We start from the raw sequence: 27,806 nt of genomic DNA, 5'->3' as shown, positions 1-27,806 counted from the left end.
ATGCCACCCACTAGATCTGATTGCCATAGGACCTGTCCAACCTGGTCTCAAACACCTCCAAGGAAGGGGTACCCACAATTTCCCTGGACAACCTGTTCCAGTGCCTCAACAAACTATGACTGAAAAAATTTCTTCCTACCATCTAATCTAAATCTCCCCTCTTTTAGTTTAAAACCATCCCCCTTTGTCATATCATTATCTGCCCAGCAAAAAGTTGTACCTGTTCAGTTTCATCAGGAGATCCAAACCTGTTCTGTTCTTTGCTTAAAGTGTGAGGACATATATAGGCAGCATTCCCAACAGGAAAAATAGCACAACAGTGACTGGTACTTTAGACGAATGACTTCCCCACTCATCTACAGTTTTGAGACTCAGAGCCTATGGTTAATCAATGTAGACCTAATATCCTTATTATTTTAATTAAAAAATATATTTTCAGAAGAATGCAAACGTGTATATAAAAATACCAGATGCTCTGAATATATAACGAATACCCTTAAAAAGCCACTTGAAAATATTATGCAGAGAATGAAGCTTTGTTTTTTCTTTACCTATAGATTCTCAATTTCTCTGTAATCTCCATAGTGCAAATTCTTCATATTAGTATTTATTATGCATAATATGGAAGTGCCTCTGAATCCTTGTTGTGAACAGTCTTTGTCCATACCAGTTAATAATCTAAGTGTGAAACAAAAGACAACAGGTATGTATTGTACCACAGAAGCACACGGGAAAAGTTAATATTGATTAACATGATAAACAGTCATCACAGCATGTCAGATGTCTTGCTGTGCAAGAATAAATACTTTAATTGTTGGCTTTAATATGAACTTTTTTTTTCCCCACCAATTGTATTAAGTTTGTCAATTTGTAAAACTCCATATAGAGTAATAGATAACTTTCCATAATTTTGAATGTAAACAATCTAAAATAATTTGTTCCAAATTGAAAAGCAAAATAAAACAAAACAAAACAGTAAATTGAAGTTGTTCAGCAAGAACAGAAGTGATAAATAAACAACAACAAAAAAGTAAAATTAATTAGAATTAAATAAACTTAGTTTTTTTTAACTGCTCTCTACACTCCATTAATTTCATTATGATCAAATGTGGATGTGAAAATACCACTCTGTTTTAAAGTCAGAAGGATGTAAATAAACTACACAATTTCACCATCAGAGCTTATATCAGGAAAAAAATAAACCAGATAATTCATTTGGCAATATGTTTTTGCATTTGAATTGAGATTTTTTTTACTTTGTAGTGAAATGTTTAAACAATCTGGAAATTTTGAAAGAAATGACTTGATTTGCGAGGTGGGAGTTGGCCTGTTCTCCCACATGCCTGGTGACAGGACGAGGGGGAATGGGCTAAAGTTGCACCAGGGGAGTTTTAGGTTAGATGTTAGGAAGAACTTCTTCACTGAAAGGGTTGTGAGGCACTGGAACAGGCTGCCCAGGGAAGTGGTTGAGTCACCATCCCTGGAAGTCTTCAAAAGACGTTTAGATGTAGAGCTTAGGGATATGGTTTAGTGGGGATTGTTAGCGTTAGGTTAGAGGTTGGACTTGATGATCTTGAGGTCTCTTCCAACCTAGAAATTCTGTGATTCAGTGATTCTGTGATTTTGTTTTCATTTACAGAAAATCAAAATGTTAATGCAAAATAATCATATTTTTTCATATACCCCTAATATATTACTTTAAGATTTATGTTGTGATATAAATTACATTATGGTATAAATTATGCTATTATATAAATTATGTTTATATCATTTACAATATAAATTAAGTTCTAAGGATAAATTTAAGATATCATAAAACCTTTCAGAGACTGTGAAAGTTTTGTGCAAAGATATTGTAGATGCATGCATCCAGCAAACATGTCTCCTGTGGATCTCTAAGGAAGAGATCCACATTTTTCCACTCACAAATGAGAGGGCTGGTGTCTTTTCTGCTCTCCACCAATGTGAGTGGAAGTACAAGCACTGTATGGATTAAGGAGATTTGCATGCCCTTTCTCTTTCATTATATAACCTGGTATGTGGATGTGCCTCATTTCTGGGGATGTAGCATGTATGAGGGTGTCGCAGAGATAAAAAGTAAAGATCAGATAAAAAGTAAAGATTAGAAATATGTATTACAGTGAACCGTCAAGCAAGAGTCACAGTTTTAAGAAACTTATAGAATGCCTGGGTAATTTTGAAGAAACAAATGGGAGCAGAAAATAGAGTAACATGCCATACATGAAATTTAAAACCTGACTGCTGTACTCATACATCTTTCCTAGATCTTTCTGAGAAACCTGATGCCAGCCTTATATTATCATCTTTGGACTATGCTCTGCATCCATCTGTGACACATCTCTCAGTTACACACAGAGTTGTAAGGCTGGAGGAGGCTTTGAGGAGCAGAAGAGTCAAAAGTGAGTGGAGGTCACTTTTTTCTTCCTGAGTGTTTTTGGTAGGCAGTAGTTGAAAGAAACGTCACAGGAAAAAAGAGCTGAGAATTCTATTCACCGATTTTATTCATCATTCTCTTCTAAGAATTCTATTCATCTCAGAGACTTCTCTAGCTGCAGCTACTTGCTCTTGTAAACGACTGGAAGATTCCTGGTAATACATTGGGGTGAGGGAAGGGCTTTGATAGCTTTCATTATACCCTTGACTGCACAGCAGCAACACAAATAGCTCTAGTAAGAATTAGGTTCTGCACCCTGAAGTGGTTGCAGGGATGGATCCTTGTCACGTATCCCTTGCAATACTCCAATCTCATGTAACATTCCTCATCCATCAAGTCTAGGGCAAGGTACTGGAAAATCAGTGCATTAGAAATACACAAAGAAAATAAAGATACAACTAAAAATAATGAAGTTCACTTAAAAATGATTGCTCTTTGCTGGAAACTCATATTGTTTTTTGTATGTATGTATTGTATTTGTATTTGTATTTGTATTTGTATGTATGTATTGTATTTGTATGTATGTATGTATGTATGTATATTTTGTATTATATGTATTTTAGAATTAAAATACATAACAAAAGATGAGCCAAAGTGAATAACAGTTTAAATAGTACTATTTTAAAAAGGCATAATTTGTATATATTGCAACTTGCTATTAAAATATATTAGAATATCTGTGGAGAAGTTATAAATGAAAGCAACAAACACAAAACAACTGGAAAAAAATATGACAAGAAACACTGAAAGAAACTATCAGGAAAGAAAAAAAAAATTGTTTCCAAACTACATCTAAAAATCCAAATGTTTATACATGCTGCAACTAGACATCACTTGTGAATTTAAACTTGTGCTTTTTAAACTTTGCTGATGAATGTAAGCTAATTAAAACTGTCATTCATTTTGCACATAGGACGATTCAGAAAAAAAAAAAGTGAAAAATTACTACAATACCTTCAAAATTCTAGTTTCAAAACTAGAGAAGTTTCAATAAGTTAGAATAATAATTTCACATTGAAAACAATTTGATCTTTTTAAAGGTCTTTTTAAATTACAAAGAGTAATTTAAATTCCTTTCCACTGTAAGGAAAGAATTTAGCTATCTAATGAGTAAAGAAAATGTTTGGGACAACAGCAGTAACATCTACGAATTTGTAAAAAATATGAAACAAAATTCGTATGAAATGTTCAAAATACATTTAAGAAAAAAAAAACATTTTTTTTTTTTTTTTTAAGCACTGAAGTATCTTCATACCTCTCTGACCTCAGCACTGAAATATTTTCATACCTCTCTGACCTCAATATAATATCATGCTCATTATCCTTTAATTATGATGTAACCGTTTAAAGGATGGACTTCATATATACGTTGAAATATTAAGGAATAGATGTGTTCATAATAGTGTGCCCTGGTTTTGACAAGGATAGAGTTAATTTTCCTCCTAGTAGCTGTTTGGGTGCTGTGTTTGGGATTTAGGATGAGAATAATGTTGATACCACACTGACGTTTTAATTGTTGCAGAGCAGCGCTTACACTAAGCACTTTTCAGCTTCTCACTCTGTCCTGCCAGTGGGAAGGCTAGGGGTGCAGCAGGAGCTGGGAGGGGACAGACCCAGGACAGCTGACCCAAACTAGCCAAAGATGATTCCATATCATCTGATGTCATGCTGAACAATTAATATGCAGGGCTGGCCAGAGTGGGGGAACTGGCTGCTCGGGGATGGGCTGGGCATTGGTCAGCAAGTGGTGAGCAATTGTACTGTGCATCACTTGTTTTGTACACATTATTATTATTAGTAGTATTATCATTATTACTATTATTTTCCTTTCTTTTCTGTCCTAATAAACTGTCTTTATCTCAACCCACAGGCTTTGGATTTTTTTGATTCTCTCCCATATCCCACAGAGTGGGGGGAGGGTGAGCAAACAGTTGTGTGGTGCTTAGCTGCTGGCTAGGTTAAACCACAATACAGTGGTGAAGGAGAAAAAACTGCCTTCATAAACTGAAAAGTGTATCGTGGAATAACTTAGAAAAATGTGCAGTTGGTCCTCAAGACACTATTTTTTAATTGGTCACCTTCAAAAATCCTTCTTAATTCAGATGTCATGAACACCAAATAACATTATTTAACTTCACTTTTGTTATTTATCCTTATCCTGAACTATATTCATCCAGTGTTGGCTTTAGGTATGGGAAATGTTAGGCAGTTAGTAAGAGCAACAGACTGCTAGGCAGGGTAACAAAGTGAATGAACAAAGATCAGTTGTGTACTTGCCCTGTACAAAACCCTTGAAAAGCAAAAGAAATTGCAGTTGCTGCTCATGAAAGTGTGTGCCTGATCAGTAGCTGCTGCTGTCAAAACATAAAAACAACAGAAAAGAAGAGGAAGGATTAGTTTATTGCTATTTGTCCCTACCAACATCCCTAATGCCCCTTACATAATCCTACTCTTCAGGAGTCTTTCTCTTCACGGTGTCTTTTCTCTGTTTCTGCTATTTTATTTTATTTTATTTTATTTTATTTTATTTTATTTTATTTTATTTTATTTTATTTTATTTTATTTTATTTTATTTTATTTATTTTTTCTTTCCATCTCAATCCTTTTCTAAAACAACCCGGATTCTGCTCTACTTCATGCAGTAAAATTCACTTTTACTTACACAGAAGAGAAGCTTTAAGTTGGCTCTACATTAGCTGTTCTTTCATCTGTAGAAATCAGCTTTATATGAGTGACTTGATCTGGCCTAGATTTTTTCCATTTCCTTCTACTTTAATTATATATCTCATAAAATAACTAACTGAGCTGACCACTGTAACTGGAGAGCGAGACTTGAATTCATATTAGATAGTTGTGTGAAAATGTTAGCTCATTGCTTATCAGAAATTTAAACAACAAAACAAAACAAAACAAAACAAAACAAAACAAAACAAAACAAAACAAACAAACAAAAACAGAAGTGGGAACTTGCTGGCAAAAACATCATTATGCCATTGTGTACACCTGACATCATTATGCCATAATGTACACCTGACCTTGATTGGTCTTCTCTGATTCACATTATTTCAAAGGATAAGGAAATGAGAAGATATGAGAAAAGATATGAAACAAACGGTGTTTTTCATACAAATATACAGATACACAGTCTACCATTGAAAGCAGTAGGATAGATATCTTATTTAGAATGTAGTTGTCTGGATCAATATGTATAATTAGTACAGTCTCTGTGTGTTAGGTTGATGGATATGCATTGGTAGCTTTCTAAAATACAGAAGATGACAATGATCGCATCTCTGATAAGTGTAAATGCTGATGATTTTTTTTAGTCCTCATGTATATTTCTCTGGACCACAGCCAATCTTTCAAATTCTTGGCATTTCATCACAAACCCTGTTAACTGGGTTTGTGATAAAGACTGTATAGACTGGCTGCATACCTTCCTGTTCTGCTCTCAGGTATGTATTTCTCTTTATTTTCACTGTAGATTACTATTTTTTCTCCATTAAAAAGTCATATATGTTGAAAATGTATATGTGAATTACTAACCAAGTAAATCTTGGAATGAGCCAACTTATTCCATTAAAGATAATTTGAGTAAAGATAATTTGAGTTCTACCTCTTTAAGCTCTAAATGATTTACTACATGTTTTTGTATTCTGCATTGCTGATTGTTCATCTTTCTCACAAAATAAGCATTTCCAAGAATGACCTGCTCTCGTACTCACCTTATATTTTCTCAGGATAAAGCTGCATTCACAGCAGGGACTTCTCAATTTTTTTCCTAATGAACAAACAGTGAATGGTTACTAATCCAGACGTTAATTCATCTAAAGTTTGATTATAATCAGGGACTATCCAGTTAATATAGCTGCTGATTCTGAAGGCTATCTCCTATCCATATATATGTATATATATAGATATATATACACTTAGGCAAGTGGATCAAACTCTTTCTCAGTACTGACAGTGGAACATAGAGGACAACTGAGCTCATCCAGAAAAAAAAAAAATATATATATATATATATATATATAATATTATAAATATAATTATATTTATAATTATATTATTATATATTATATATTAATATATAACATATAATATTATATATTATATTATATTTATATATATATATATATATTTATTATTTTTTTTTGTCCTCTATATTCCACTGTCAGTACTGAGAAAGAGCTTGATCCACCTGCCTAAGTGTATTACTTTCTTTGTCTTGGGGTATCTGAGATGTTTGCAAATGGCCAGCAAATATGATCCAGTAGGACCTTCACCTTAGAACCAGAGGCCAGACAGGATAGTTAGAGGCACATTTTTGCAGGATTGGTTGTATTTAGGTAATGTAAGCATCTTCTCTTAGTTCTCCACTGAATTATAATAAAAGCTCAAGCTAGAAAATATCTCCAAACCAAAAATCTGGGAAGCAGTCTTGGGTTCTGTACTGAATCTTGTCCAGTTTAAAAGAAGGTAACTCAATTAATTTGCATTTACACTTAACTTATATCTTAGTTATACCAGAAAAAAAATATTAACTGGGGGGATTTTGCTTGAGATTCTCCACTTCCACTGTATTTTTTTTGTTGTTTTGTTCTGTTTTGTTTTTCAATAATATTGCTAAAAATTATAGAGCTGGTCCAAAACACTCATATTTGTGCACATTTTAAAATGCTTATTATTTGAAATTCATTCAGTGAGAACTACCTAGCTGCCTTTTTTCTTTTTTTCCTCAGTCGGTTCTTTTTCAAATTTGACATAATTTTTTTTCCCCTTTTAGGCACACTGTTGTTGTTAGAACTGAACGTCAATTATATCTTTATAGATTTAAGTAATGGAAACATAATATTCAATACAATCTTAAAGGATTTAGTGTTGCATTTTCTTTTTACTGGGCTATCTCAGATACTTTGATGGAATATTAAAGAAAATGTACAATGCATAGGTAGGTATGAAGTAATCTTTTGTTAGGCAGTTTCACTTTTTTTTTTTTCTCTTGTATTGATTCAGAAGTTGATGAGTAAGACTATAAATCTTCTAAAAGACTATAAATCTTCTAAATCCTTATGCAAAATGAGACAAGCTTTGTTGTTGTTTTTCTCCCTTAATTTTATTTATTTATTATTTTCTTCACCAGTAATTAATTTGTTCTCATGTGCATAAGAACATTTGCACATATGTTCACTTAGGTATGTTGCTGGCCTGCTTTCTACAGCTTTACTCAAATCCAACTGCTTTTTCTATTTTTCATGTCATTATACAGAAGAACCAATGTAAATATGTGCAAAATCTGCTAGAATACCTGCCATCCCAATACCACCCACACATGACAGAAGTGTAGTGCAGGAAGCTGTAGTGTAGATGTTTTAGTCAAATGTAATAGATTTTATTTATATTCCTTCCTGACCATATATATATAGGAATATAAATATATAAAGGAATATAAATATATATATTATATATATAAGGATTTGCATCCATACTCTATTATTGTATTTTTGAATTTCTTAATAAAGTGAAGTGTGTGGAGAAGCAAATATTCCAGGATATTTTTAATTTCTTTTTATTATGAAGTTAGTAATTTATTCAGGCTACTAAACCAGTGGTTGTATTTATTAAGCTCTGCCAGTAGGGCCCTCCCTTGCATTATATTTTAATTCAAATGAGATATTTTCAGTTTGAGTGTATAGACTCCATTTCTGGGCAATTCTAACCCTGAAATGATAAATCACTAGTTCTGGTTAGCCAAAAGATTAGAGAACTTTTGTATTGAGAGATCCAATAAGAAGAAAATTTTACAGTGTTTCCTTTCTAAGCAATTTTTAGTGAAGATGTGCATATGCAATTAATGTCCAACACTTTTAACTGCAGTATCTCTTAGGAAATTTAAATATAGAGCCAAGCCAGTCAAATTTGACTACTTGCCACTGAAGTCTTGAAGTCTTAATGCATGAATCTGCATTGGAGGAAATACTGACAGTGCTCCAGAACCCACATCTACCCCAAGGCTATTCTGTTTCCACCCTGACTCTGTTTTGGAACAAAACTCAGGTACGGAGGTTCATATTGGAAAGAAACCCAAGCCAGTATATTGGTCCTGAAGTCTAAACAGTCAGGGATCAGGTCTATACACACAACAAAATCAGATCTATCTACTGTTTACAACAAACCATTTAGACTGAAATGAAAAATAACCTTCCTTTCAATTGACTGTACATATGCTTACTTAGTAAATAAGATTTTAATATTTTTTTCCCAGTACCAAGTACCCCCACTGTAGAAGATAGCCCTGCATGTTTCTTTGTAATAACATACACGTATGTGTATATTTGAAAATAAATATCTTAAGAAGGTTATTCTTCTTTTAAAAATGCATAAATTACTTAAAGTAACTAATATGGATATATTATTTTGGGAAAGAGGAAAAATACAAGCTGTTCTAAGCTGTTTTTGTTAAAAAATGTATCTGTTTTCTTTTTAAGGCTTCATGCATTCCTATTAGCAAACACAACTTTTTAGATATTATGTTTATTCCAAAAACATAAAAAGTGTTTTCAAGACAGAATTTGAAAGCAGAGATTTTCAGATCTGGTTACCTGCTCATTTCCCAGTTCACAGTTGTATTGAGATCCCTAAAACCTTAAGATGGATTCTAGAGACATGAATATCTGCAGTGGTTTTACTTAGGTGGGCAGCTGAGCTCCACCACAACTGCTCTCTCACTTCCCCTCTCCTCAAAGAGGAAGGGGGAGAAAATACAACACAGAGAACTCGAGGTTTGAGATGAGAAAGGTTTAACGAAAGGGAAAGGGAAAAGGATTACAGAGTGGCAGTTTGCATCTGCAGGGAGAAAACAAGAAAAAACAAAGTCCAACTTGAGTTGACTTTAACCAGTATGGTGTCAGACAACAACACAAAAAAGTCTTTTTTAAGTATGTCAGCAACAAGAGGACAAAGGAAAACATTGGACTGATACTTGAAATAGATAGTGACCTGGTAAGATGAGGAAAAGGTGGAGGTATTTAATGCCTTTTTTGCCCCATTTTTTTAGAATTATTCAATGAGCAGCCCAGTCCTCACAGTTGAAGGACCATGACTGGGAGTGCACTGATGTTCCATCTGTGGTCAATGGAATTTTAAATGGGTGGTTCCGTCAGATGAATGTTTATAAGTCAATGGGTCCTGATAGGATTCACCCCAATACTGAAGGTGTTGGCCAATTTTATAGTTGGACCCGTCTTAATTTATCTTGGGAATCTGCGGAGCTGCCTGATGACTGGAAGCTAGCCAATGTTACACCTATCTACCAGAAGGGCATGACAGAAGATCCAGAAAAACTCTAACTACTCCTAGTCTCTGGAAAAGTTATAGAGAAGATCATACTGGGTGGTACTGAAAGGTATTTAAGGAATAAAGGTAATATCAGACATACTCAACACGGGTTCATGAGGGAAAAGTCCTGTGTTAATAATTCAATATCCTTCTATGATAAGGTCACCCACTTAATGGATGAAGGGAAGCCGGTGGACTTTAGTGATTTTAGTAAGGCTTTTGATACTGTCCCTCACAGTATCCTTCTGGAGAAATTGTCTAACTGTGAGATAAACAAGTACATGCTGGACTGGGTGATGAGTTCTGCTTAATGGCAGAACTCAAAGGGTTGTCATGAATGGGGCTATATCTGACTGGCTGCCACTCACTAGTGGTGTTCCTCAGGGCTCAATTCTGGTGCTGGTTCTGTTCAACATTTGTATCAAGATCTGGATGAAGGAAATGAATGCAACCTTAGCAAGTTTACTGATGATACCAAACTGGGAGGTGCTGTTGACTCTGGAGGGATAGAAGGGCTTGCAGAGGGATCTAAATAGACTGGAAAATTGGGCAAACATCAATGGCATGAAGTTCAAAAAAGGAAAATGTCAGGTTCTGCACTTGGGACAGAGTACTGCCAGACACGGGTACAGACTGGAAGATGAGTGACATGAGAACAGCTCAGCAGAAAGTGATCTGGGGATGCTGGTTGACAGTGGACTCAACATGAGTCAGCAGTGAGCCCTGGCAGCCAAGAAGACAAATTGCTTTTTGGAGTTAGTTAAAGATAACATAGCCAGCTAGTCAAAAGAGGTGTTTCTCCCACTTTATTTAGTGCTGGTGTGGCCTCATTTTCAATACTGCATGCTATTCTGGGTTCAACAACATAAAAAGGATACTGAGATACTTGAATGCATATGGAAGGGGGCAGCTTGGCTGGCAAAAGGGCTGGAAGGCATGTCAGAACTGAAGAACGCGTGGTTTGTCTAGTTGGAGGTTCAGACTAGATAGAGAAAATTTATTTACCTTGAAGGTGGTCAAACACTGGAACAGGCTTCCCAGTGAGGTGGTTGATGCCTCCTGCCTGTCAGCATTCAAGAGATAATGCCCTCATTAATATGCTTTAACTTTTGTTTAGCCCTAAAGCAGTCTGGCAGTTGGACTCAGTAAGCTTTAAAGATCCTTTCTAACAGAACTGTCCTGTCCTGTCCTGTCCTATCCTATCCTATCCTATCCTGTCCTATTCATATGTATTTAAGTTCTCATCTCTTCTTAGTAATTTCTAGCTTTTTCTATTGAATGAAGATAGAACCTAGATGGCTGCCTGTGAGGCAACTAAAGTTAAAAGTGATTAATCATTTTCTAAGTGACCACATGCAACTTACTAAAATCCTAGGGGTGGAATGTGACTCATTGATTATCCCCCTGCATTGCTAGAAGGCTCAGTGGAGGTGGGCAAGGGTGATGTTCCCATTAAGCTCAAGGAATAATGTAGAGTGTTACTGACTGCAGTGGTTGCTAAGAAGCCTACTTTATCTCAACATAAAGGGGAGCAGAGAGTGGTCTTTGTTTTACATGAACAACTGTCGACAGTTGAATGGATCAACTAGTGGTGCAAGTGTTTCTTCCTAAAGTCATTAAAATAGCGTAAATATCTTCCTGAATTAGCCAGACCAAAACAGAAGAGTCAATACATGGTTCAGACCCATGGACAGTATTAAAAACAAACTACTATCAAAAGAATTTTGAAGACAGCAACTAGCGTGAGCTGGCAAAAACCCATGTATGCCTTCTCAGCAATTGGTGATGCTCTGTGTCATGATGGTGAGTATACAGAGTATAGAGACCTACCAGTCTATACTGGGATAGATAAATGGGAATCACATTTGAATTGTGATTTTACTGGATAAAGTAATGGCTTTTTTTTTTTTTTTTTTTTTTTACAGTGATTTCACTACATTACTGTATTACTCTTTCTAAACTGAATTCTGTTTAACTTCAAATATCTTCCAGTACATTTGATACATTTTATTTTGATATCAAACATTTCACCATCCATGCATGAAATATCTAGAAGAGCAGTGGACTCTGACATCATATTATGAGTACATTCAAAAATTGAGAGTATGCACTAAAGTTTCTTTTAAATACTGTATATAAAATAATGTAATAGGGTAAATGAAGATTGAACTAAGACTTTAATTTTGAATCATTTGGCCTGGAGCTTCTTAATTCTTCTGCTTTGGTTTTAATTTCCTGTTAAGGATTATATCTGCAACCAGCACAAAAAACAAACAAAACAACAAAACAAACAAACAAACAAAATACTGATAGAAAAACTATTATTGAAGAACTTCTATCTGTGAATGGAACCAGAGCAGAAATGATAGTCTTTATTATTATTATTATTATTATTTTGTTATTATTTCAATAAAGAAAAATGAAAAACAATATAACCTCAGGGTTTTTCTAATGAGGAAATCTAAGTTCTGATAAACCATAGACTCATATTCAACCAGGGCAAAACTGAATAGATCTAACTTTACGGCCTTCTGTCATGGAATGTTGAACATAAGCTGACTGGCATTGATCAAAATGAGATTCTACATAAGTCACAGAACTTTATAATGTTCTAATAGTAATTCTAATAGAAACTAAAGTGAGGTTTAAGAATTTTTATTTATTTTTTCCCTTCTCCACATCAATGCCACTCAGTACCAAGGCATTCATTTATTATTCTTTTGCTCATATCTCAGTTACTTTATTTCTACCAAGGTCACTCTGGCATATTTAAAACAATGACAACAACAACAAAACCAAGAAAGAAAGAAACAAACAAAAAACACAATACATTTCATTTAAGAAATCAGTCTTTTTTTGTAGACTAACAAGATCACTTATAAGGGATATCTCTGTAAAAGTAATTTGTTCAGTATTTAAGGAAATACATGGATAACTGAAGGTGTAAGTACTGAAACTGCGGAAGAAACATAAAAGATGTAAATTGTCTTTCTGTTCTTATTTATTAGTGTTAGTTATTCCTAACATTTTATGACTGTATATATTTTTCTTTGTTAGTAGATCTCTACATAAAAAGCACCACATGTTTATTTGAATTAATCTATGCTCATGCAGTAAGAGTTCACACTTGCAGAACTATGTGCTTAAATAATCACTGGATTGCTGAAAATGACACAGGAGGGAGAAAAAGAAAAAGAATGTTAGTGTCAATTTATCAGCATTTTGCTTTTTCTGTATTAAAATAATAATAAAAGTAATAACTTTTGGTGGTGAAAGGGAATCTCAGATAGGTTCAGAAGCCTCATCTATGAATTAATGACCATTTGTACATCTGCCAGAAATGTGCAGAGAACCATGAGTGATATTCATATTAGGACTCTTTTCATAGAAATTAGGTACCTGCACTATTAGCTTGATTAACCATTCCACTTATCTGCCTGCTCCTTTAATAATATGCTTTTTATCAACAGAAATTCATATATTGATAGACTGTTTGTTTGTTTGTTTGTTTTTAAGTACTTCTCTGAAAGGTACAGACAAAAGACAGTAAAGCAAACTGGAAAATATTCACCACCAAGAAATTCCTTTCAGTCTTTCAGTGATAAATTATATAAGGATGGCTATTAAATAAAACTTTTTTTATAGTTGAAAAGATGTGCCTAAATTTGGGTTGATTCCGCAGAATGGTAAGGTTACTACCATATAATATTGCCTCTCCAGGTCACTTCCCAACTTCTCATGTGGATTCAAGTTCATACGTGTTTTCTGCCAGGCTTACTCCTGAAGGAGAGGGACGTCAAAGACTGGTGTTATGCAGGTAGTACTGATGCAGCTGTCTCATCCATATAACATATTTATTCTTGTAGTTGTTCTTTGGAATTCTATATAAAATTCATTCTTAGAAACCTTAGGGAGATCTGGGTTTTTGACTTTTCTTTGGTGAAGCTCAGGAGGAACCCCATTCCTCCTGAATGGTATCTACAGAAGTGCAAAAAACACCTGCAAGCTTTCAGTTCATCTGTTTATTAGTCTTCTCAATCTTACATTTAGAGTTTAAGACAGAACATTGTCACGTTTTTGGCTGGGACAGAGTTCATTTTTTTTTGAAGAGGCTCACACAGTGCTGTGTTTTGGATTTTTGATGAAAATAGTTGTGATAGTACACCAATGTTCATAGTTGTTGCAGAGCAATGCTTACACAGAGACAAAGACTTTTCAGCTTCTCATACTTCCTTGCCAGTGAGGAGGCTTGGGTTGTACAAGGAGTTGGGAGGGGACACATCCAGGATGACTGACCTAGATTGGCCAAAGAGATAATCCACACCATATGGTATCACGCCCAGCAATGAAAGTTGGGGTAAGGAAGGAGGAAGGGGTGAACATTTGAAGTGATGGTGTTTGTATCTCCAAGAAACCGTTATGCGTGATGAGCCCTGCTTTCTTGCAATTGGCTGAACACCTGCCTGCTGATGGGAAATAGCAAATAAATTCCTCGTTTGACTTTGCTTGTGTGCAGCTTTTTCTTTACCTCTCAAACTGTCTTTATTTCAACCCATGAGTTCTTACACTTTTACCTTTCTGATTGTCTCCGCCATCCCACCAGGGGAGAGTTAGCAAGCAGCCGTGTGGTACTTAGCCTGCCAGGGTTAAACTACAACAAGCATTTGTGTCTGACCAGTTTCATTAAATATTTACCTTTGGGGTTTGTTGCCATATGCTTGAGAATATTTCTAAAATTATTATTTTTTTAGTGATAATAGCTATTATTGTCATTATTCTGTTCTTGAGGTCAGGGACTAAAAACTATCAACAGAACAGACTGGCAATGTCATGTTAAAAATGAAAACAAAAACAAAACGCCCAAAGCAAAAATAAACACACACACACACAAAAACAACAACAAACAAACAAACAAACAAACAAACAAAAATGCATCTCTTCCCCAAAAGGCAAATTACTTTAGGAATTATATATTTCAGAAAAATGTTTCGATTAGGAAATAATACAACAAGTGAGGAAGATAGTTGATATTCAGATGAAATGGGCTGTGTTCCTGTTTTTCTGCCCACTGCCTCTTGTATTGATACTGAGCACCACTGGAAAGAGCCTGGCTCTGTCCTCATTGCACTCTCCCTTCAGATATTTATAGACATGGACTAGATCTCATCAATAGCCTTCTCTTCCCTAGGGTAAACTGTCCCAGCTCTCTCAGTCTATCCTCACAGGAGAAATGCTCCAGTCCTTTAACCATCTTTGTGGCCCTTTGTTTGGACTTTCTCCAATATGTCCATCTTTTACTGGGGGGCCCAGAATTAGACACAGAACTCCATGGTGTGGCCTCACTCATGCTAAGGAGAAGGAAAGGATCACCTCCTTTGACCAGCTGGCAATACTTTACCTAATGCAGCCAAGAATGTCAGCAGCCTTCTTTGCAGCAAGGGCGTATTGTTAGCTCATGTTCAACTTGGTGTGCACCAGGACTCCCAGGCCCTTTTCTTCCAGACCGCTTTCCAGCTGGGTGGTGCCTGGTGCTGTTCTTCCCCATGTGCAGGACTCTACATTTGCCCTTGTTTAGCCTATAGAAAAGAAGGCTCCAGGGACACCTAATTGCAGCCTTTTGATACTTACAGGGGGCTTATAAGAAAGATTGAGACTTTTTACAAGGGCATATACTGACAGGACTATGTGTAATGACTTTAAACTTAAAGGGGGTAGATTTAGTTAGGCAGAAATTATTTAGGAAGTTATTTTCTTTAAGAAGAAATTCTTCTCTGTGAGGGTGGTGAGGCCCTGGAACAGGCTTCTTGGGGAGGCTGATGATGCCCCCTCCCTGAAAATGTTCAAAGATTTGGATGGGACTTTGGATAGTCTGACCTAGTGAGAGATTTTCTGTTTAGGATATAATTGATATACTAACCAGTATCTGTGTTTGCATACTATTTGTGACACCACTAAGCTATGTAATGAACTCTGTCTTTTCCTGGTCACACTTTTTTTTTTTTTTTTTTTTTTTTTTTTTTTTAATAGTTACAGATGTTTCTTGTCTAATAAAAAGTTACTGAAATGTTAGAGCCCCAGTCTATGGAAGGGGGTTGGTGTAGATGATTTTTAAGGTCTCTTCCATTCCAAGGCATTTTGTGCTTCTATCATTCTATATGGTTAAATAGACCTGTCTCATTTTTGACATCCCTAGTCAGATTTAATTCTATTTGGACTTCAGTTTTCCTACCTTCACCCCTAGATGCTTTGAATGATGCTTCTGTATTCTTCCCAGGTGCCCCATTGTTGCTTCCACCCTACGTACACTTCCTTTTTGTGACTGAGTTTGGCCAGGAGCTTCTTGTTCTTCCATCAAGGTCTCCTGGCATTTTTGTCTGATTTCCTCTTTGGTGGTGTGGACATCGCTGAAGCTTGGGGTAGGTGTAGAGCACACAGATCTCTTAACTCAACATGTTTATTAACCTATACTGTGTGCGTTTCAGATTTTTATAATATGTATCTTGTTTTTGATTTTCTTTTCCTTTTGCTGGTGAGAAAAAGGAAATACTTTAATTTATCCAGCAAAGACATTTTTGTCTATTATGAGATTTAAAAGATCTGAAAGAGACTTCAGACTTGTTAAACACCTTATCTGTATTAATCAGATGGAGAAACTGAAAATCAAAATCATCATGGGATATCTCATACTTTTGAACTTTAATGTAAAGACTTGTCTAGTACACTATACTATCACATCTTAAGTTTTCAAAGCAAACCACACAGTGCTTGACTTAGATCATTAATTATAACATCACTGCTGAAACGTCAAGGAAACTTTTGTTTTTTTTTTTTTTTGATTTCTTTTTAAAAGTTTAAGTTTTGAATGTTAAAAGGGACACCAGAAGTCTAGCATGATTTGATCATTCTTGTAGGTGCCTATCTTTAAGAAGTGGTTCAAGGTTTTAGATTCTGGGGGGACAGAGGCATCATGCAAAGTAAACGTTTAGGCACCATGCCCTGAAGAATAAAACATTTCCAATTCATTCTTACTGTTACCTATGAGATTATTTTCATCTAATTTTAACCAACTAAAAGTCAGGTGTCTTGTTTAAATTAGTGATGGAAGCGGCTACCACACATAATGCAGATAGGTATCTTCATAAGTTGTTCATATTTTTAAAACATGTAGTGGCAGAAGTCAGTCCCTGAAGGGTTATGTTCTTTCTTCATTAACTGTGGGAGAAACTTAAATAACTAGAATGGATGCAGGATTTCTGGATTTCTAGAGACCAGAGGTGAGATAAATGCTATTCTTTTTTATTTTTTCTAGACAGTATTTTTCTCTGTGTGCTTTTGGTTTTCTCTAGGTAAAATATGAATCAAGGACAGAGCTAAATAAACAAAAAGATTAAAGGAAAGAGGAAAAAAAAACTTCAAAGAATATTAATTAGCAATAAGCAATTAGTGGCTATTTTCTAAAAGCTAGTTCTATTATTAGGATGCAAAGAACAGCTAGAAGATGTTCAAATTCTCTGGTGTTGCCTTCTCCCTTAAGAGCAGGACTGAGAGTGGCTCTGCAAAAGGATAACAAACCTATAATTACAGTTTCCCCTCAGTCTACTATATTAGGAAAAAAAAAATGTTTTATACAGAAGCTCATTTTCATTCAAGAATAGAAAATGATCATTAATCTCATCAGTAGCTTTCTTTTTCAAGTAAATCTGAAATTAATCAGAAAAGTTTCAATTTAACTAAAGGGAAACAAGGGTGGTTTTGCTGTTGTTGATATTGTTATTTTGTTTTCTTTTGGGTTTGGTTGGTTGGTTGTTTTTTGTTTTTATTTTATTTGTAATTTAATTTAATTTAATTTTTAATTTGAACTGAGGGGTCACCATAACCTTCAAAACAAACAAACAAACAAAAAACGAACAAGGTATAGGTAAAAAGAAGTGTGGATAACTAGGTTTCTCTTCTGTTTCTGTGAAGGTTACAGCACTTTGAATGAAATTCTTCATATGTTTGTGAACAGCAAAGTAGTGAATCAATTACCTGTATGACAAGTACACTACATTTCTGTCATCAGTCTTCAAGTGAAACTTATAGAAGACAGAAATGTCTCCTTATGATTGCTTATGATTAAGTAATTGTAAAAAAGCTTTATGTTCTATCATTCCACCTCATTATTTTTATGTTAATAGATACTTCATTTTGATTAATGTTAATTCTGTTTCAATTTTTAGTTCTTAGCATTGTTTTGTCTCTATAAATCTCTCAATATTTTATTTCTCGATATCTGTATATTATCTTTGCAATGGAATTTTCTCATAGTACATCTCATTGATTAAAAAAAAAAAAAAAAGTACCATCTTTCTTGCATGTCTGTCCCATCCTTCTTTGATGGAAGAAACTGCAGTGAGTCTCAGTAGGTTTTCCATTATCTATGAGAATATAGATGGTCTTTACTTGCTTCTTGTCATTTCTTAACAAAAAGTAAAAAGTTAAAAAAGTCAAACACCAGAAAAATTCAAGCCCTTTTTAATTGTGCAAAGCAGTCAGTAAAGCAAAAGAGATGGTCATTTTTCCCACACTGACTAGCATGCTTAAAAAGTATTTTTTAACGGTATTTCATTGTTTAAATGTGTTAGTATTATTTATGTCACTCTTTGATATATTTTCACTTACTAAGCTGGAAGAAATATTTCAGGACCAATGAAAGAGTCCCAAAATGAATTAGTAATAGTATTTTATAGGGATTTAAATTGCTAATATTAAAGATATGGTACAAGTCATTTTTGAAAAAGCCATATAAAATTGGAGGAAATAAAGCATCACTACCTTCATTATACTATATATGACAGTCTGAAATGGAATATCAAATCTTAATACTTCATACTACAGATCCTTGGTTCATACTACTATCCTTGGTTCTTCCTGCAGTGCCCAAATATCTTTTATTTTGATTAAGTTTACAAATTTCTAACTTCTATGGTAATGTAACATTTTTCTAAGACCTCTGAAATGTATACATTTAACAGACAATATTGCACTATGATAGGTAGTATTCACTAGCTAAAAATGCTCAGTGCACTTAACAGAATATATATATAGATTTCTATACTTTATCTAGATTTCTAGATTTGCAAGGCCAACAGGAATGATTATAACAACTTAACTTGATCCTCTGTGTGGAACAGGAGTAGTACTTCCTTGTTTTGACATTTGGATTGAAACACAGCTTCCAGAAAAACAAACAACCAACCAGCCAATTTTTCCCCTTCCTCCCTGCGCCAACCCCTCCCCCCCCAAAAAAAAAATCACACATGTAATAACATAATTTTTCTAAAAAAAAGTTCAGTCATAACAATCAACTGAACCATTAATATATATATATATTTTTCCAATATCAAAAATCCCCTCTGGTAAAATTTACCTTTTTTTTCTAGTTTAAATTAGACTTGATTTAACAGTCAGTATAACTGGGCACAGGTTTATCTATTAGACCATATATTAAAATGTTTCTTTATTAAAATGGCATTATCCTTTTGTAGTAATCTGGAGACCATGCTGATGTTCATACAAAATTTTATTATTAGCATAACTGTGCTTTTGTATCATACAGAATAATGTCTGTCTGCCTAAGATATGCTAGACTTCATGTTTTTTACTCAAGCCCCATATTTTCCTGATAATATTCCTGAAAATATCTGACATATTCTGATTATATCCTGTTTTACTTCCTGACATATTGTGACATAATCTTGCTTTGCTTTAGCAGTGTGTGTGAATTTGCTTTGCTCAAATTCATAGGTGACCAAAGGTTATGTGACTAACACAAGAAAAACAAACCCAAGCAAAAACAAATTACCAAATACCTACAAAAGCACAACTTGAGTTAATAAAACTTTCCCTTAAAAAAAAAAAAAAAAAAGTTTTCTGTGCCTCCCAAAAGCTTTGTTGTGCATTGTTGTGATCTATTACATTTTAAATGCAAATATATTTATGCATCTTTGAGGCTGAGGCCAGAGAAGGAGTTTTTCGATCATGCTAATCCAAAGGATGTATTTATACTTATAAAGTGCATCCTTTCTGGCCTTCATTTTGACAGGCTAAGCTTTTAATTTCTTGCCATAAAACTCTCAAATTTCTCAATTTTTACAGTAGCCCTCCTCAGCTTCAGTTCGTCTTTCATAAGTATGGATGAACTCTTTCAAGTGTCTTGTGTACTGATATTACATCTCCACTTTATCCAGAAATAAGGATATAGCCTGACATTGTTTTTACAAGTTTGAGACTGTTCTGGAAATACACCTGGATCCCAAGGAACTTTTGCACCTGACTTCCGTGTAGACACAGAACAACAGAATGGTTAAAGTTGGAAGGGATCCCTGGAGGTCACCTGGTCCAACCCCCAGGCTCAAGCAGTGGCACCTAAAGCTGCTTGCCCAGGACTACATCTAGGCAGCTTTTGAAGATCTCCAAGGAGATTCACTACTTCTTCAGGAAACAGAGCCTGTACTCAGTCCCCTGTACAATAAGTGTTTCTTGATGTTCAGACAGAACCTCTTGTGTTTCAGTTTGTGCTCGTTGCATTCAGTACTTGTCCCAGTACTGAAAAGAGCCTGGCTCCATCCTGTTTGCACCTTCATGTGTTTTTATACATTGGTAAGATACCCCCCTGCCCCGAGCCTCCTCTTCTCCAGGCTGAACAGTCTCTCTCAGCCTCTCCTCATAGAAGTGCTCCAATCCTTCAGTTATTTTGTAGCCCTCCACTGGACTCTTTCAAGTATGTCTAGGTCTCTCTTGTATTGGGGGATCCAGAACTGGATACAGTACTCCAGGTGTGGCCTCACCAGTGCTGAGTACAGCACCTTCATATAGAGCTCTATATTTAGGTGTCCTAATTTTGGATGAATTACCACTCTAATTTTCAAAAAAGTCTACCAAGTTTGCTGCAAGTCATTATTATTACAGTTAAGCAAGGAGGCAAACAGATTTAAAAAAAAAAAAAAAAGTCTTAAGCAATGACTGACAAATTTTACCGATTCTAGAGAACCTACAAATAAGACTATACATTTAAGAGTCTGCTATTTATATCTCTACATTGTTCATTGGCAGTCCAAAATAACCTGTACTACTCTTGCTTCAATAAACTACACCAGTCATTTACTGGACTGAAAGTGTGTTGTGCTATTTGTCCATCTGTGATCATGATAATGTAATATATTGAATGTGACTAGACTTTGATTCAGAGTGATGCCCAGTTTGGCACTACAAGCCCAGCTGCACCCAGCCCCTCTGATATCTGAGGAGAAGCTGGAGTGGGCTTTAGGTCCTGCCAAACTTCCTTACTCTTTAACGTAACACTACCAAAAAGTGAATCCATAAATTAACACAATAACACAAAAAAAAAAAAAAAAAAAAAAAAAAAAAAAAAAGGAGGGGGAAGACATCTTATTACTACCTTCTGGTAATCCATTAACCAATCCATTAAAGAGCTCATTAACAAATCAAAAATAGGACTCCCAAATCACTAAAAGAGAAACAGATGGGTCATTATTCTGATCATCCATTTTTATTTAACGAATGTATATAAGCTTTCAATATATAAAATGTATCTTTAGAAAACACTGAGCTTATTCTTTGTCTAAAAGAACTTACAGAATCTTCATGAAGTAGCTGAAGTAGAAGTAGAAAATCTTTTCTTGGTTTCAGCAGTGTAACCAGAGTAGCAGTAAAGTTCTAAAGTTTTCCCTAATGTCAGATTTAACTTGGTGCAGCAGAACCAGTACAATGAGTGTCACCTTAAATATTTAATAGGACTCCATCTAAATTTAAAGGAGATCTCCTTGGTGGTGCAAACTACATGTGTATATGCCTTTTATCTCAAGCAAGTGAAAGATGCAGGGCTTTAGCTGAAAATAAAACAGGCAGTCATGATTATATCTTCTATATTTTTCCATCAATTTCTGAGAATTCCAGAAGACAGTTTGTCTTGTGAATCTCAGATAGTTCTAAAATAGCCTAAAATATCTTTAGCAGTTTGTAACGAGGAGCAAACTTGTTCAGAAATATGTATTAGAGGAGAGAGGCACCTAATATTTTATCAATACATACATAAAAGTAGATCCACCTAAATTCCATTCTCTGGAGTGTTCAGTCCAGTGCTCTGGGAATGACTGACAAAAAATGTTACCACACAGTCAATTCAGAAGCCCTCCTGGGAGAGCCTTCCAACGTCCATACCTTCCTAGTAAGGTATGGGGGAGAGGAGGGGAGGGGAGGGGAGGGGAGGGGAGGGGAGGGTTTCTGCTGGTTTTGTAATAAAGTGTCTACAAAAAATAATCCATATTAGGAGTTCATTTTTTAGAAATATAATAGATCCTACATCCTAGGAGAACTGGTAGTGTATCCTCCCTTTAAACAATATTAAGTATATATTTCATCTCTGCTAACGTGTGTTCCAGTTGAGGAGAAGACACAAAAAAGAACACCCTGTCTCCATTTGTTCTCATAAAGTAATGGAATTTATTGAATTATTTAAAGTCATATGTAAAGTAGAATACTAATACAAGATCAGTCTCTAAAAAGAGTCCACAGAATGGAGCCAGAAAGCTCAGGGCTATAGGCAGGTCATGGATCATGCATTATTAGTCATCAAAGGAACATTAAGAGCTGGGTGAAAAGGTTTTAGGGATAACAAAGAGAACAAAGAACACATATAAACCATATAAAACTTACCAGAACAGTATATTTGGGATATAATGTGGAAATACTGAACAATGAATAAAGAGTTAAGTGTATTGTGCATGAGAAAATGATTTAAAATGGACTCATCAATATTATGCTTCTCATGGCAGAGACTGTGGCATACTGACAACTTGCTGTGACCTTTCAAACAGCCCTCTTCTCAAGGAGGACAACCACTATTGTCTTAAAGACCCAGAACACCAGAGCCAAGGATTAGCAAAGTGCCAGAAATGGGGAATAAAAAGTAGAAAGTCCGTTGCATCAATTTTAACTATTATTATTGGGAAGTAAGTCTATTAGAACACTTGCAAGTGTATGTGTTAGTATCACTGTAACTGGATTCATTATAGTGATATTAGATTGCTAATGTTTTAATTACAATATCGGCAATTTATTATATCCACAAGTTTCATGCAACCAGTGAAAAAAACAGATTGCTTAGTTTTTCTTTATAGTTTATATTTAACATATGGGTTCTGTTGATTGATAAGTTGGCATACTCTTTTAGGTTTGATAAGTTGGCATACTCGTTTATGACTTGTCATGTCATAGTCTTGATTTAAACACATAAATCCTTTGCTCTTTTACAATCTATCAATAATAATAATAATAAAAATCTTTATAGACAAATTAAGTGCTTTTGTGCTTTGAAATATCTAGATTTGGTCTTCCACTCATCTACTTTGTGTTAACTTATATAATGAGAAATGTATCTGCCAGAAGGGCCTTTTTTTTTTTTTTTTTTTTTTTTTTTTCTCTTCATATTCTTGTTTCTTAGGCTAGAATGTTTGTAGATAAATATTTCAGTTTCATCACACCTTTTTTTTTTTTTTTTTTTTTGCTTTCATTCTTTCATTGTCTTTTTTTTTTTTTTTTTGAGATGATGATGAAGAAAAATGACAATATCTAGAAAGCACATTCATTAAATTTATGAACAGGATATAAATTATGACTTGAAGTCTGAGTTTCATAAGCATAAGAGCACAAGAAATGTATGCCAAAGAAAGGTCAAGACAGTTTGGTCAAGAGACTGAATTTCATTGATGCTACATTGTCACAATGATTGGAAATATATTCTAATCACAGTACTTTGAAATCAGTCATTTTTTTCTTTCATTCCTCTTCTTCTGAATGAATCCTTGCTTATCATATTTGACAGAGTAATGGATACAGCAACAACAGCTTTTCCAATCCATAGCTTCTTTGCCAGTGAAAAATAACGTCATACATCGTATATCTGAAATTTTCAGTTTATAGTAAGTTACTATAAATAGAAATAGGTATAAACCTATATGAGATTTGTGTTTCATTCATAGTTCAAGATAAGTTACTTTTTTGAAATGTCTTTCTCCATGTTGAGTAGAAGGAACTACTCTAACTTACACAACATGCTGTTTTTAATGGGCAACAAAAGAAGAAATTATATTTCTGAATCCAAATCTAAATCTTATCAAACATATGGCAGGTAGGATTTATTTCAGCTAATTTTAGAGGTCAGCAGTAGCCATCTACATCTGATTTAGTGTGTTAAAATGTGCTTTTTATTTCATGGTTAAATGTTTTTTGTATTCAACTGATCTGACCCAGTATAGTGATAATCATACTTTGAGATGAAATGGTTTATGACTCATACATTTCCTGATAAACACGTAAATCCCTGAAATTCAGCCACTATATGAACATTCTTCCATGTTTTTGCTAAGTATTTTTGAGGTCTAACAGCTGGAAATCATATGTCTGAATATTCATAATTTGCCTATAGAGCACACACACACAGATATAGGAAAGAAAAAGGAGTTCTTCATGTTGTACATTAATTTATTAATAATAAAACAGTTGGCTAGAAAGAGGGAAACCTAAATTCCTTGCCTGGCTCAGCAGAACAATACTAAAAGCATTCAAGGCCAGCACCTCTGCAACAAGCTTCGTGGCACTATTTCATATGTTTTCTGAAACCATGTCTACATAGCCAAATTGGTTTAGTAAGACCAGAGAGACACCACAAGCTGGAACAGACAACTTGTATATAAGTTCAAAGAGTAATACTCAACAAAAAGTTTCTATTACTTAATTATTCCTCAACCACCCAAGTTCAAAATGAAGTAAAGGCTTTGCTCTGGTTTTACACAGCTGGGTGGCTGAGCTCCGCCACAACCACTCTCTTACTCCCCCTCTTGAACAGGAAAGGGGAAGAAAATATGATGAAAAAGGCTCAAGGGTGCATATGAGGAGAGGGAGATCATTCAACGATCATTGTTACAGACAAAACAGACTCATCATATAATTATAATTATATTATATAGTTATATAATATATAATTATATTATATATAATTCATTAATATAATTCATTGGTTATTACTAACCAGCTAGAGCAGTGAGAAACTGAAAACAAACTATAAACACCTTCCCCCTGTTCACCCTCTTCTACTTCCTCCCCCCAACTAGTGCAGGGGAATTGCGAATGGGGGCTGTGGTCAGTCCCTAAAGCTTCATCTCCACCGCTCCTTCATCTCTGTCCCTGCTTCACATGGGGTCCCTCCCAGGGGATGCTGTCCTTCCCAAACTTATCCTGTGGGGGCTGCCCGCAGACAGCAGCTCTTCAAGAAATGCTCCAACATGAGTCCATACCACATGGTCCATCTGTCAGGAGCAAACTGCTCCAGCACAGGTTCCCCACAGGCGACAGCTCCCCCCTGACTCCCTGCTCCTGTGTGGGCTCCTCTCCATGGGCTGCAGCTCTGGCCTGGGGCCTGCTCCTTCGGGGTCTCTCCATGGGACGCAGCGTCCTCCAGGCCACATCCACCTGCTCTGCCGGGGGCTCCTCCACAGGCTGCAGCATTGAGATCTGCTCCATGTGGGATCCATGGGCTGCAAGGGGACAGCCTGCTCCACCAGGGGCTTCTCCACAGGCCACAGGGGAACTGCTGCTGCGTACCTGGAGCATCTCCTGACCTCTTTCTGCACTGACCCTGGTGTCTGCAGGGCTGCTTCTCACTCCTTGCTGTTGTGTAGCAGCTTTTTTTTTCTTTTTTTCCTTTCTCAAATCTGCTCTCACATAAAAGCTTGTTAATAGTATTTTTATAGAACGTGTAGTCTACAGTTACATACAGAAACTGATATGATTATGTTGTAAAGTCATAAAATTTAATATTGAGCAATTTTGGATCAATTGGAAAAAACTATACTAGGCTAGTTTTAAAAGAATTATTTTATCTGCTTTCTTACTCATATATCACAATGGGAAAAACACTGGCAGGAAAACCTTACCACAAGAAATTTATAGCCTAAGCAAAGCAGGCATAAGAAAAATAAACTGAAATGACCACAAAAACATCAGAAGAAAGAAAAAAAAATCAATGTAAAATTTCTTGATTACATTTCAAGTAGTAGCATCAAAATAAAGTATAATAAAATTCTAACGATGTTCTGAAAGCTCCATCTGACATCTATACTGTCATACTGAAAAACTTTAAGTTACAGGGAAGCACTTTTTTTCCCAGTCCTTATGAAACACTATGCAACTGTCTTTCTACAATAGTATTGCTAAAGTTTATGCTAGCAATTTTACCTGCAGTACCTATGCCACTCAGAAGGCTTTGTGGACACTTTGTAATAATAGCAAATTGCAATGTGTTTGGACAAGCATCTTTACATTAATTGTAGAACCATATAGTCAGAGAATGTGTTGTACTGGAAGGGACCTTAAAGATTCTTACTCAACTGCAAAGGACAGGTACATATTTCACTAGGTCAGGTGAAATATGAATATGAAATATGAGTATCATTAGATCAAAGCCACATCCAACCTGGCATTGACCATTTCCAGGGATGGGAAAAGAACTTCCAGGGATTAGCAGGGAACCTGTAAGAATCATTATGAGTATAAAATATTTATTATTTAGGTAAAAAATAACGACTAAAATAACAGACTACTAATTTAGTCATGAAAAAAGAACAAACAAACAAACAAACAAAAAACATTAATGTGTATTAAGAAGACCAAAGATTTCCTATTCAAATAGCTGACATTTGCATTATAGCTGTTTGCTAATGCCTCATATCACTTAAGAGAAGTTTGTGTAGAAAACACAAGGACAAACGAAAACGAAGGACATCGAGGTGCTTGAGCGGGTGCAGAGAAGGGTGACGAAGCTGGTGAGGGGCCTGGAGAACAAGTCCTACGAGGAGCGGCTGAGGGAGCTGGGCTTGTTCAGCCTGGAGAAGAGGAGGCTCAGGGGCGACCTTATCGCTCTCTATAGGTACCTCAAGGGAGGCTGTAGCGAGGTGGGGGTTGGTCTGTTCTCCCACGTGCCTGGTGACAGGACGAGGGGGAATGGGCTTAAGTTGAGCCAGGGGAGTTTTAGGTTAGATGTTAGGAAGAACTTCTTCACTGAAAGGGTTGTTGGGCATTGGAACAGGCTGCCCAGGGAAGTGGTTGAGTCACCATCCCTGGAAGTCTTCAAAAGACATTTAGATGTAGAGCTTAGGGTATGGTTTAGTGGGGACTGCTAGCGTTAGGTTAGAGGTTGGACTCGATGATCTTGAGGTCTCTTCCAACCTAGAAATTCTGTGATTCTGTGATTCTGTGAAAAATGTATATAATTTTCATATAGTCTTATGCTTACCACTTGCATAGTCTATGACACTGTGGTGTCAATAGTCAATGCCACTCAGGTGGGCAGTCAAGCTCCACCATAACCTTTCTCTCACTCCCTCTCCTAAAAGGGAAAGGGGGAGAAAATACGATGAAAATGGCTCAAGGTTTGACATAAGAACAGGGAGACCACTCAACAATTATCATGACGGGCAAAACAGACTCAGTGAAGGGAGATCTGAGAAATTTATTACCTATTACTAACAAGCTAGAGAAGTGAGAAACAAATTAAAACTAAAAACAATTTCCTGGTGCCTGGAGCACCTCCTCCCCCTCCTTCTTCAGTGACCTTGCTGTCTGCAGGGCTGTTTCTCACTCCTTGCTCTCCCAGCTGCTGTTGTGCAGCAGCTTTTTTTTTTCCCCTTTCTTAAATTTGCTCTCACAGAGGTGCAACAATCGCTTATTGGCTCATCTCTGGCCAGTGGCAGGTCCTGTTGGAGTTGGCTGGAGCTGGCTGTAATCTGACATGGGACAGCTGCTGGACTCTCTTAGAGAAGACACCCCTGCAGGTGCCCGCTACCAAAACCTTGTCATGTAAACCCACTACAGATATACTTACTTATTGTTGGTAATATCTCTAAGTATGCTTGTGTGAGTATAAACATATAATAGATACAAGAAACAAATATAC

At 35.6% G+C, this 27,806-nt stretch overlaps 1 long non-coding RNA gene across 1 annotated transcript in view; it reads left to right on the top strand.

The window, feature by feature from the left end:
* The first annotated feature begins 5,827 nt into the window (after window positions 1–5,827).
* The window catches only part of LOC311429878, a 105,962-nt gene continuing 83,983 nt past the window's right edge, over window positions 5,828–27,806 (top strand). Inside the window, exons 1-2 of the long non-coding RNA XR_014688436.1 lie at window positions 5,828–5,910; window positions 13,514–13,610. This is a non-coding gene — a long non-coding RNA (uncharacterized lncRNA). The remainder of the gene's footprint in view (window positions 5,911–13,513; window positions 13,611–27,806) is intronic.

This window comes from Aythya ferina (assembly GCF_964211825.1).
Source record: "Aythya ferina genome assembly, chromosome: 1".
NCBI classification, from domain to species: domain Eukaryota; kingdom Metazoa; phylum Chordata; class Aves; order Anseriformes; family Anatidae; genus Aythya; species Aythya ferina.
Note: the sequence above shows the minus strand (reverse complement) of the source record. Positions and strands in the feature narration are given on the sequence as shown.